We start from the raw sequence: 12,995 nt of genomic DNA, 5'->3' as shown, positions 1-12,995 counted from the left end.
TGGGTAATCAAACATTCACCATTTAGTTAGACAATAAAAATCAGAATCAATTACAAAGCTGCTTAAACATTGGATGATCATTTTCATAACACTGCAATGCTCCCAATTTAAATTCTACGTCTTGATTTAAAGGTTAAAGCAACGGACTTGAAAGACGGGAAAAAAGCCCTAAATATTAATACTGTAGAATTGCAAGAATGAGGACAATAACTGCTGTGGTTACCAAGTCTCTGTGAAATCTATGGAGCATGGAGTAGCATAAAGCAGACATAACACATTTCAGCTCCTGATGACACTGAAGAACAACGAGGTTTGCTGTAGAGGACAAAAGAGTGAGTCTAAGCTGATGGGAAGCTAGCATTACCTAAAAACCAAACTGATAGGAAGTCCTTGGTTACTCCCCAAAGTACACTTAATTCTGGCACAATAGAGCCAGTTCCTCGGCCAATGTTTGTAAGGTGTAAGAGACTATTAGTTCGTCCACATAGATGCCCTTGTCAGATGTAGGCGTAGTAGTGTCACTTTCCATCAGGAAGAATGTTTTTGAAAATTGGGAAAAATGTCTTCCTGATGTTGTTCTGCTGAAGTCAATGCGTTCATGTTAGAATTAACTTACTGTCATCTGTGCTGAAAATATAAAAATCAAGGCTTCGGCAAGGGTTAGATGGAAGTAGCGCCAGAAAGGGGCAAGTTTGTTTTCAAAAATTTTAACAAGAGGGATATGGAACCTGAGTGCCAAATCTTTCACAATAATTCTCTATGGATTTTAGGCAGTAGAAAATAATACTCAAGTAGAATTTTATCTTTATGTAAATTGGTGGTCAGAGGCAACTAGAAATACTAAAGAGAATTTTTTGTGGAATGTTTTAATCAAAGTCCCTACTAGATAACAAGCTCCCTTCTGTTCTCAGCTATATTTTCAAGAATAGTTTGTGACTTTGGATGCCATCATTGCTATATGTCAGATCAAATTTTCAATATTCTTAATCACAAAAAAAAAAGAAGAACGAAAGAAGCATACAGGGCTCTAATGCAGGTGTCAGTTCTTCTAAAACCTGTGTCTAAACTGTCTCAGTTCATTCCTACTCCTAGAAAGCATTCACGTGAAAACCTGATGCTATCCCCACGCAGCTATCTGTAGGAAATGAAAGAAACAAGGATTCACCAAGAATCAGTGAATGATGTGGAGAGTGTTGCAGGGAACATTTATTTACATAAATAAATACATAATGTGAACATATGCATTTGCAATTTGGTTTATGAAGCTTTAAGGCATTGCTTTTTAGCCCTTCCCATCCACAAAGGCTTAGGACAAGCTGTAGAAATTGGGATATCTGTGCAATATTATACCCACTCAACCAACTTACACTTTCCAACGTGTCCTCACTCGTCAGGTGCTTGGAAGTTTTCCTAGGTGGGCCTGACAGTTGTCTTCTTGAGGGCACTGGACAGGCTCAAAACTCAGCCTGGGAGGGAGCTGTTCCAGTCCTGCAGCTACATTCTTGAAGGTGTAGAGAAGAGGCAGAAAATTCTATTAAGGACCCATCCAATCATCCCAGCCATGCCAGCAGTGGCACCTGCCTTTTGCACAACTGAAATGCCACTAAAGTATTGATCCAAAAGGTGTGAAGTAGTAACTGCAGAACATTCTTAACCTAAAAGGACTGAAACCCACATCTCCAGTTCCCCAAGAGAGTAATTGCTCACATTGGATGGACACAAAAGGTGAACTTAGACTACATTCAGGCATGTCACATTAAAGGATGGAAGGAAGCAGAGAAGAAGCCTGATGATGAAGCCAGCTCAAGCCTAGTGGTAGGACACAAGACCAAAACTGAATAAAGTGAGTATTCTCCCTTCCCTGCTTTCTGTTTTTATGTCCCACAGCTGAGTCATGTATAAACACAGGGACAGGTTGGGAATACACAGATAAGACAAAATCTAGGCAAAACAGTTCATGAGGTCAGAGGAAGAATAAAGACAAGAGACAAAACAAACGATGTACACTACTAGTGGGAGAAACATGCAGCAAAAGTGAAAAAACAGAGGCCTCACCAGGGGAGAAGAGCAGAGAAAGGAGAGAGGAGCAATGGCACCATCCCAGAGGGCAAGTGGGCAGGAAAAATGTTTGCTTTTCGTTACCAAAGTATCCAATTCCTCATTGAGGAAAAAAAACAAGAAAGAGCAGAAACAGCTTTTGTCCGCATTTTCTCACACATTAGACAAGTGACAGCTACAGTTAAAGGAGGTTTTAAGAATAAAGGAAAGCCATGTGACTGCTGCCCAGTTCTTCCCATTGCTGCAAGTATGACACCTCAAAAAGTTAACTACAAGACAGAGCACAGCTGCCATTAGCAGATGCCTATTTATCAGGACAGCTTTGCTTAGATGCAGACCTCAAGCTAGCAGAGGTTAATTATAAACAGACCCTTGGGTGGGATTCAACTGTTCTGGTTCAGGGGGTCAGTCTTAGAAAATCACTCTGAATAACCTTATAGTCAGAGAAAGGCACCTTGGCACAAGGATTAATTTCATCCCAATACAGAACAGAACAGAACAGGTAGCTGACTCTGGAGGTACTCATTCATTGCCAGTATGACTAGTTCAGCCTGGCAGGTATGTCAGGTTAGGTGAGGGGTGTCCCACCCTTGCTAATTAGCTAAGCCAATCTACAGGAGGGCTAACAGTCACCTGGCTCCCTGCTGCAGTCACACATTAGCCTCCTCTTCTCTGTACTGGTGCCAATGGACTGCTGATCCCATCATCAGCTACAGGCTGCTATGCCAGCAGTAAGCTATTCCCCTACTCGTAACATTGTTTTTTCAGTTGATTTAGTTCCTTGGTTCCTGGCGAGGGTAAAATGGTCATAATTCCTGTGAAAAATGATGCCAGCCAAGGAAAGAAATCCCCTTGGCAGCAGCTGAGATAGCCTTCAGTGTGTTACAAAACTGTGTCCTTGCATGCCAGCAGTATAGAGAAAATAGGAAGATGCATAAATGAAAGAATTCAAGGGACTAAATTCACCAGCCACCACAACAACCAAACAAACAAAACAAAAAACCACCACAAAAACAAACCACCCCAAAAAACAATCCAGCACATAATTAAAGTGGGAACATTTTAAAAGAAGGAAAGACATGGCAAAATACCAGGCTGCAATAGAAAATAATAACCAAGAAAAATACAGAGCATAGGAAATATGATCAGGCATTTTGTAATAGCATGCAAGCCACCAAGAATTATGGAAAGGATCCAAGAGTGTTATCCTCAAATGACAAGGACATATTTCTTGGAATGATATCCTCAATATAACAAAACACCATGGTACATAAGCATGCATGATCAAAATCTTGCATTTGAACTTTGAACAGGGTCAATCCTATTTCAACAAAAGGTTCGTTTCTTAGGTTGAGAGACCAACTAACACTCTACATGTGATCCTACATGTGACTATGTAAGTGGACAAGGGAAGGGCTACAGATGTCATTTATCTGGTCTTCTGTAAGGCCTTTGACATGGTGCCCCACAACATCATTTTCTCTAAATTGGAGACAGATGGATTTGATGGGTGGAGTGTTTGATGGACAAGAAAGTGTTTGGACAGTCACATCTTGAGGGTGGTGGTCAACAGTTCAGTGTCCTGATGGACATGGGTGACAAGTGGTATCCCTCAGGAGTCTATATTGGAATCAGTGTAATTAATATCTTCTTTAATTACATAGACAAAGGGATTGAGTGCACCCTCAGCAGATTTGCAGATGACACCAAGCTGAGTGGTGCAGCTGACACACCTGAGGGATGGGATGCCATTCAGAGGGACCTGGACAAGCTCAAGAAGTGTCCCATGGGAATCTCATGAGGTTTAACAAGACCAAGTGCAAGGAGCTGCACCTGAGTCAGAGTGCAGTATCCCCCAGTATCAGTCCAGGCTGGGGGATGAACAGATCCAGAGCAGCCCTGCTGAGAAGGACTTGGGGCTGTTGTGGGTGAGAGGCTGGACATGACCCAGCCATGTGCCCTGGCAGCCCAGAGAGCCAAATGTGTCCTGGGCTGCATCCAAAGCAGTGTGGGCAGCAGGGGAGGGAGGGGATTCTGCCCCTCTGCTCTGGTGAGATCCCACCTGCAGTGCTGCATTAGCTCTGGGATCCCAGCACAGGAAGGACATGGAACTGTTGGAATGAGCCAGAGGAGGCCACCAAGATGATCAGAGGTATGGAGCACCTCTGCTATGAGAAAAGGCTGAGTGAATTGGGATTTCTGGATCAGAGAAGGCTTCGGGGTCACCTAATTGCAGCCTTCCAGTACCTGAAAGGAGCCTAAAAGAAAGATGCGGAGAGACTTTTTACAAGAGCATATAGTGACAGGACTGTAGTGAATGGGTTCAAACTGAGTAGGTTTAGATTAGATACTGGGAAGAAATTCTTTACTGTGAGGGTGGTGAGGCACTGGAGTGAGGCTGCCCAGAGAAGCTGTGGATGCCCTAACCCTGGAAGAGTTCAAGGCTAGGTTGGGTGAGGCTTTGAGCAACCTGGTCTAGTAGAAGATGTCCCTGTCCATGGCAGGGGGGTTGGAACTACATGATTGTAGAGGTCCCTTCCAATCCAGACCATTCCATGATTCTATAATACCTTCGGTGGACAAGTGACAGGCGATCTTGATAACAGTACTACATAATGTCCTTATTTTCTTAGAGCCCTGACACACCTTTCCAAATGCAGATAAAAGAAAGCAGGCAAAAGAAAAGGAAACTTACCAAAACAGCTGGCCATGTTAACAGAAAATATATGGTTGGTGCACAGAAAAGGTTGTAGAAGCAAAATGCAGTGGGAAAACAAACAGGTTTCTATGCATCTGATGTGACTTAGTTGAAGCACACACAGACACTCGATTCCTGTAGATGACTAGACACTAACAAAGTTCTCAGAAGTCAGAGTATTCTTACACTAGTATGGTACAGCAGATTTTCACTGATCAGTCTATGTCATTGGCAATAGTCATGATCCAACATAAAATCTATGCCAAAAGGAACTGCTGAAAGAATATCTTTCAGTGGCAAAATGTCCCAGGGCAGCTCTTACACATACCACAGCTGATGCACTCAAAATCCTTTACCATGTACAATGCACTGGTTGACAAATACCTTTAAAATTTGAGGAGTAAAAGGAATTGCATGCAGTTTGAGGTAGTTTTGGCAATCTCATCTCATTTTGAAAAAAACGAATTCAGAAAGAAACAGAATGTGTAGAAAATAATTTGCAAGCAAGGGCATTTATCCAAATTCATAAAAACTGAAGATGTTACTTCCCTTAACCATATACCAGGATGCTTCTTCTGTCAAAAGATTCTTGAGGATGACAACCCCCTTTGAAAATTTTTCATTAAAGTCCTTCCATCTAACCAACTTCCCTGAGAGAGTTCTGTATTTTAATAATGTACATTTCTAGGGAATAATATGACAAGTTATGTTAAGTAAGTGATAACTACCGGCATCTCCACCTGCTTTGGTACTCAGCAAATTCTCTAACAATAGCAGCAGATGTACCTTTCACACAGCTAGAACATGACCAGAGGGCAGCTGTGCACAAATTAAGAGGCTGCAAAACAGCTAAGCAGTGATCACTTGAACATCCACATGTGTCTACTCAGAATTTATAGGGTACTTACAGGAGCAAAAACTAATTCTACTGTTCTGATTGTGCAGTTACCAGTAAAATAAAAGGCTTCTGTGGAATGCACTGACATGAAATCCCAATATCTGCCAGCTGACTTAAGAAAAGAAAGAATGAACAACAAAATCAAGAATTGCCACAGTTACTCAGTGCTGCCGAAGAGATACAGAGGCATCAGTTCTATACATATTGGAAACTCCATGTACTCAACTCAGTAGTTTCAATGTTTAATGTCATCATCCCTAAAATCAAGAAACAGTGTGAATGTAATCATTTATACATTAAGTGTGAATAGACAAATGCATGTTTAAATACAGAGTCCCTTAGGAGTCAGATGTGGGGGGTTGACCTTGGCTGCATGCCAGCTGCCCACAAAGCCACTCTATGGGCTTTCTATAACAGTCATGAAGAGTAGAGAGACAATAGAGACTTTTTGACACTCCACAATTACCTAAAAGGCAATTCTGATGTATCATATCATACATCATATCATATCATCGAATGGCCAGGGCTGGAAGGGACCTTAAAGATCACCTGGTTCCAACCCCTCTTACCATGGGCAGGGACACTTTCCACTAGACCAGGTTGCTCAGAGCTCCAATCTGGTCTTGAACACTTCCAGGGATGGGGCACTCACAGCTTCTCTGGGCAGCCTGTTCCAGTGCCTCACAGTAAAGAATTTTTTTCTAATATCTAATGTAAACCTCCTCCTTTCTTTCAGTTTGAAGCCCTTTCATCCTGTCTGGTCACTGCAGGCCTTCCAGGTACTGGAAGGCTGCAATTAGGTCACCCCAAAGCCTTCTCTTATGGCTGAAAAAGCCAAATCAATTAAGATATTAAGCAGCAAAGGAAGATAACCTCCAATAATGAGGTTTTTCAGCTGCAGCTCAGAGCATGGCTCTTATTACATCATCTCACTTCATTTCTACATTAGCTTCAAACTGCAAGTTCACTGCACAGCTAGAGAGAAACACTGCAAATGCATCTGTAGGTGCTGCTGACAGACCCAGCACCCTGGAGTCTCAGAATGCACCATCAGTCCTTCTCTTGCTCTGCCACATGTTCTCAGTACCTGTTTCCTTAACATTTCTTAAAGGTAACTCTCCTCCAGTGAGCCATCAGAGACCTGTTTTCTCATTAACACCATTCTGACAAGAAATCTCATTGACACACATTTTTCTTTTCCTATGTAATAAGAATTTTTTTTTCCTGTTTCTTGTGCTAGGCCTTCATTACATTCTTGTCTGGTGTTTTTAACTTGATTGGCTATAATTACTGTGCCATCTAACATTGCCAGCTCTTTCACATCAATTTTTAAGAGCTCTTTATTTTAATTCCCAAAAATTAGAAGATCTCTTACAAACCTTTCTCTGATGATAATAAAAAATTCTACTCATAAGTAGAATTAAAATTATTCAATCACTTATATAATTTTGTCCTTCCAAAAAGCCGACCAACCCTGCCATTCAGGGTGATGGAGATCAAATCAACATCTCATCTGTGGTCTCTTGGAGGTCCACAGACCATTTCTAAAGAGTCTACTAAAGATTAATAAAGGCATTCTTATTGTCAGCAAGTTTCAGTATCTGCTAAAATCATCACCACCCTCACAGGAAGTTTTGGAGTAACTCACAACTAAGCCTGAAAATCATTCAAATTAAATTCAAAATCTTAGAGTACTGTCTGTAGGATTTTTTAAATTGTTTTTATTTATTCTGCAATTAGCAAACAGGACAAAAAGAAAATAATCACAGAGAGAGCCATGCTTAAAACCAGACAAAGACAGGTACCAGGAACTTAAGCACATCTGTGGATACAGCTTCATTCTTTAAGGTCCCTACTCAAAAAACAGCCAAAGCTGAAGCAGTTTCTCTTTCCATTCTCAATCCTTTGCCCCCATTCTTCATCCCTAAACCTCCAAGTTAGAGATGCTTAAGTTGAACACTGGCAACACTATCTCTCAATCTCTCCCTGCAGCCTCATCCCAAGTTCAAACAAAGCATCCAAAACCATCTCCTAACAATTCAGCCACCTTAAGAGGTAGGAGGTTCCTGTGGTTTTACTGGAAAACTTGAGTGCCTAAGCTTTTCTTACTGCACAGACCAGAGATGGTCAACATCTTGCCTGAAGAGAGTAACAAGACACTCTTCTCCCACCTAGCCCATTTCCGTTAAGGAAACACATTCAAAATCAGTCTCCTCTATGCAAACCAAATTACTACATTGGTGAGCGAAAACAGCACCTTTCCAGCAGATGAGAGGTGGAGGTTTGGAGCAGTGCAATGAGCTGCATTTAGACCTCTTCCTTCCCAGGTAAATGGTCCCAGACAGAAGGTAATTATGTGACAGCTGGGTGGCAGCAGTCTATTTTTCAAAGAGAACTTTTCTCAGAGCCATTTTTCAAAGTATCCATGCCTGAAGGACAACTCAGCACACATATTCAAGGTAAGTTTCCACCTTCCACAACTCTAGTTCCTGCAAGAACTTGGCACAAAAGACGGCAAATTGATTCACCTCCACATCCAGCAGAGAACCATGGAGCATCTCTCACAAGCAATTTTCAGATGGCTGCTATGGCAAGTCACTTTCTTCAGCACTTAGCTCTTCTCCACTCACTCCATACTGCACATAAACATTGTCTGTTCTTGGTCTGGAGTCTGGTATCCAACTTGCAGCACTGTGAAACTCTTTATTCGTGTCTGTGTTTTGTTCACATGCTGTTGGACTACATCTTCAAAAGTCCCTTCCAACCCAAACCATTCTATGATTCAGTGCAGAAGGAAACCAATGTAACCCAAAAACTCTTCACCATTTGTCTTACTGCTCTGTCCTGGCCTCCAGGACAACTTATGGACCTCCTAACCAATCTTCTGATACAGTTTTGAAGAGGCAGCATCGAAATAACTCCAGAAGCTAAGGATCCTTGGATCTTGAGGAAAAATTAAGAGACTGGTGCACTGATGAAGAGCTCAAGCAGACCAGCTTCTGCTCTTTCCTTGCCCTCACACATTTTATACAAATATAAGCAAACGATCCCGGACTAGGTTTTTCTGAAGAGGCACTTTGATGGGTGAGATGACACCTTATGAGATTCTCAAACCCACATCTTTCCTGGTAGGTTGTTTTCCTCTTGACTTAAGAGTTCTTAAAAGATCTTAAAATCCAGCCACACTCCCTTGCATTTTTCAGTTCCAAATATATAAAATAGAACACTTTCAGCACAAAAGTCTGCAGAAGCATTAACAAATCCTTAGAAATGTCATTAAATGTTCTCTCCCTTGTATGAGTGTTTGCATGGCTAAAAACATCCAAAGGCTTTAAACCTTCTGCTGAAACTCTTTTGAAGGGTCCTACTCTCATGGCCAAAAGTCAGGATGGCCTGTGGCTCAGGTGCAAACCAGAAGGAAGCCCTCGAATTTTGAGAAGCTTCCAATTAGTTATCAACCAGCTGATACCTTATGAGCTCAGTCTGTGCCTCTTCCATGAGGCTAACTTTTCCAAAATACATCCTAACGCTCCTTTCATTAAGGGTAATTAAAATAGCAAGACCCTGACCACACAGCCTTACAGGAAGCATGGTTCAGCTGTGAAGCTCAGCCAGTAGTAAAATGCAATGCAAAGCACAAACTACACTTCCCAAGAGACACCATGAGAATATTTTTGGCTAAATTCTCCTGGTTTTCAGCCAAAATAATCTGACAAAAGAACTAAACTATCCCACAAAACTGACACTTTTCTTTAAAAAGCTACTCTGCCAAAAGTCTTCCGACTTCAAAAGGATTCTAGTTCAAGAATTTTTGGATAGCCCTAGAGATTACTAAAAAGAGCTTTAGAAACTGTAAAATCACTCAAAATAATCAGAAAAAAATAGCCTTGAACATAATGTACAATTAGAAATTACACAGTAGATTTCTGCTGCTTCCACAATGCAACTCTCTGTTGACTCTAGGACTATGGCATATTTAAAATGCTATTTTGACTATGAATTTAAGTTACATACTCTCTTTCATGTATTAATTAAAACAATAATTTCGTTTTAACAGATACATCTAAGAATTTTATGAAAGACAGTCCAAACATTTTTGAAAGGAATACTTTTTGTATTTTGCACTTGGAAGTCTTCTTGTCTACCACATTGGCACACCTTATTTATGCTGCATCAGTAACATAATAAAATTTTTGGGATAGCATCATTGTTATAAGCAAGACCTTTAAATCAGTGTTTGCTTTATATTTTCTGATCACTATAATGCCTTAAATGTTCATTATCACCTAAATGATCTAATAGATATGAAATACGAAGATCTAAGATACAGAGAGGAGAACATAAGGCAACAGTTTTTATATTTGCCACATTTTAAAAATCTTTCAATGCCCAACAATCAAAGTCATAGTATTTCCAGTCCAGTTGCTTTGTTTCACTGTATGGCAAGTAAAGTTAAGAATTGCAGTTCTCCACAGTGATTTGGTTTTGCTAGAAAACAATCCCACTCCAAAATTTCACTGCCAATACTGAACACATATGTATGCAAGGAGGTCAGAATGGAAACTTGCAAGTCCCTTATGAATCCTACTTTTCATAGCTCATGACTGAAAAGCAGGCATGTGCCCTTCTGCTTACTGAAGTATGGCTTACTCTCATATTCCTGCTCACTTGGACCTAGATTTTGTATAGTTATACATCTTTATATCTCACTAAGGATTTTTGCGTAGTACTACTTCCAACATGATTTGGTTTTCACTGAGATTGCTCTTAATTAACCAGTGGTGTAATGCCAGCCCTTCCTGGCCCTTCTGACATATGTTTCACTGCTGCAATGCCAGTCTTCATTCTCTGCTTTGCAGCTGTATTAAAAGATCACTTTTTAAAGTGAAAAACAGACAACTGCCTATATCTGTTACCAGGAATTACAATTCATTAATAAACTAAAATAAGTTTAAACATAGGAAAGGTTAAAATTCATGTGCTATGCCCTGCTAAAAGGAAAGAGAGCTCTTCCAATGGCATTTGTATAATTTAAATACAACCCCGTAAACTAAACTAAACTGGAATTCAGTGATCTAACCCACATGGGAGCTTCTCAGTAAAAAGGTCCAATGTTATCCAAGAAACTCAAGCGAGCTCTTTTCTCCTTTACCTTCCCCTACAATTTGGGGATTGTCAATCATATTTTGCCATATACAAAGCAGCTCCCTAATAAACATCCAGACTTTTTCTTTTACATGTTTTTACAGAGTGAAAGTATAAAAGTCTCTTACCTTATGGCTGCTGAGAGAATGGGAACTGCAGAACGCTCTGTGCCTGCAGGGACACTGCACAGATGAACCTCATTGCTGCTGTTTACAGAAGTCTGACAGTTTTTAATTTGAAAAGAGGTTGTCTTTTGCTTTTCGACAGTTCAACAAATCAGACAAAACAGTTGCAAGTGTTATCTGTAAACAGCTTCCTGTTTGAAAAAGATCAGCTGTCCTGCAGGACAATAATTAGGGAAGAAGTGTGGGAAAACTGAAGAGGTCCATGATGTAAGCTTTTTATTTTGGGAATGTACTTTTTTGGGAATGCACTCTTACTTTCCCCTCCTCCTCTCTAGCAGAGAACCCCTTTTTAACCATTTACATCTATTCAGCTCTAAGCCATGCATGCACACTGCCCCAGCACAACACTTTTCTAGCTTTGCTTCAGTGGATGTGAAAACACATGAAACGCAGCACTGAATGTGAACATCTTGTGTGGATAATTAACACACTCTCCCCTTACAGTTTCAGTTCTTACAACTGGCTGCAGGAGTCTTGACTTGAGTAAAACACAACTGTTTCAGAGCCATGTCTGAATTTACAACAACATTTAGAACAACGTAAATGCTAAATTATCCACATGGCAGGCATCTTCACAAAATTCTGGTTTTGTTTTTTTTTTTAACACCTTTTGGTAGCACCTTAGTGTTCTTTCACTATAGCTTCTAAATAGTTGTACAATTCTGGTTTTTACCTTAAACAGCTAGACTAGTCTGAGGCCTCGGTTAACCACAGTATTCCATCTCTGTTTAAGCAGCAGAAAACTGGGGCCAGCTGATTCTGGGAAGTGGGATTTTGAGAACACCCCCCTCAGTTACAGCAGTTTATACTTCAACAGATATAAATGGCTTCACTCTCAACTTCCAGGGCAAATAGAGAGTACCACTAATGACTATACCAATTAATACCCTCCAATGAAAAGCTGCTGTATTTGTAAGACTGTAGCTCTGATAGCTACAAAAAAAAAAAAGCTTGTGAATCATCTGTCTCCATCGATCTTGTGCCAGTGTTACACCCTCCCAGTTTTCCCATGTAAGGTTTGAGGGGTCACACTATAAGCGAGCACCCAGAGGGCTGGGAGCCTGGGTAACCCCAGTATGTGACCTCCTACTGGGCATAGTAGCAGGAGGTTCCTTTCCATCTTCCACAGTCCCAAGATCAGGGAAGTATGAGAATGCAGAAAGGGCTTTAGACAGAGGGGCTAGAGAAAGCTACAATAGAATAATGTGTGTGTTCACTTCTTTATCACCTTTCAGATCTGTTTTGAGATGTAGGTCCACTCCACTGAGAATTTCGTGCCATGGTGGGGCTTGCAGTACAAACTGATGACACACAGTACTGGTGCAATCTCCTCCTGCTTTGCTCATGACATTACATATCCTCTCTCCCAAAGCCTGGGTAGTGCACCCTCCTTGCCCACAACAGCTCCTGTTTTGCCAGTTCACAGCACAGCACACACTGACCAGCTTTGATGGAAAAGACAAAAACAGATACAAAAAGAGGTACTGATGCTTCATACTCAGGATTCCCTGTGGACTACCTTCATGAAGGTTTCCATGTTGGACTGGAACCTAGCTATCCTTCTCCATTGCTGTGGACTCCTGTATGTTAACACACACACCAAATGGTTGTGAAAAGTTAAGAAGCAGTGATTCCTTCCAGATCACCTCAGTAAAGAAAGAGCAAAATGGTAGAACATGAATGTAACTGTGTAAGGACCACGCAACTAATTTTAAAGTTAATTTTTTAGGCATACAAGCCCCATCAGTTCAGTGGGATCAGAAGGCAATTAGCAGGACTGGGCCCTTGCAGCATTCTGTTGGCAGCAACTTGCCAAGACAAACATTTTATGTAAAGAATGCAGCAAAGTGACTGGAGTCCAAGCCTTTGAAGATCATATTACCATGGCAAAGAAAACTCCATTTACATACATATCTACTCTCCCTGTAAACACAGGCAAATAACTTTGAGGCCAGAAACAGAATTCAGTGGAGCAATTGAGCCATTCAGGGAAAGCTAGTAGAAAAGGTAG

The 12,995-nt window shown here is 40.9% G+C and overlaps 1 protein-coding gene across 4 annotated transcripts in view; it reads right to left on the bottom strand.

Moving 5' to 3' along the window:
• Positions 1-11,186, bottom strand: part of COLEC11 (collectin subfamily member 11) — a 40,787-nt gene extending 29,601 nt beyond the window's left edge. The window contains exons 1-2 of one of the 4 annotated variants that reach the window (XM_085056801.1): positions 10,928-11,186; positions 1,368-1,501 (exon numbers count right to left, since the gene is read on the bottom strand). The gene's annotated coding sequence lies outside the window, so the exon portion shown is untranslated. The remainder of the gene's footprint in view (positions 1-1,367; positions 1,502-10,927) is intronic. The other 3 variants (XM_085056802.1, XM_085056800.1, XM_085056803.1) reach the window with 3 other exon arrangements.
• Between the last annotated feature and the right edge of the window lie 1,809 nt (positions 11,187-12,995).

The sequence above is a fragment of the Lichenostomus cassidix genome, chromosome 3, assembly GCF_008360975.1.
Source record: "Lichenostomus cassidix isolate B80296 chromosome 3, HeHo_3.0, whole genome shotgun sequence".
Lineage (NCBI taxonomy): Eukaryota > Metazoa > Chordata > Aves > Passeriformes > Meliphagidae > Lichenostomus > Lichenostomus cassidix.
This window is presented reverse-complemented; position numbering and strand designations above follow the sequence as displayed.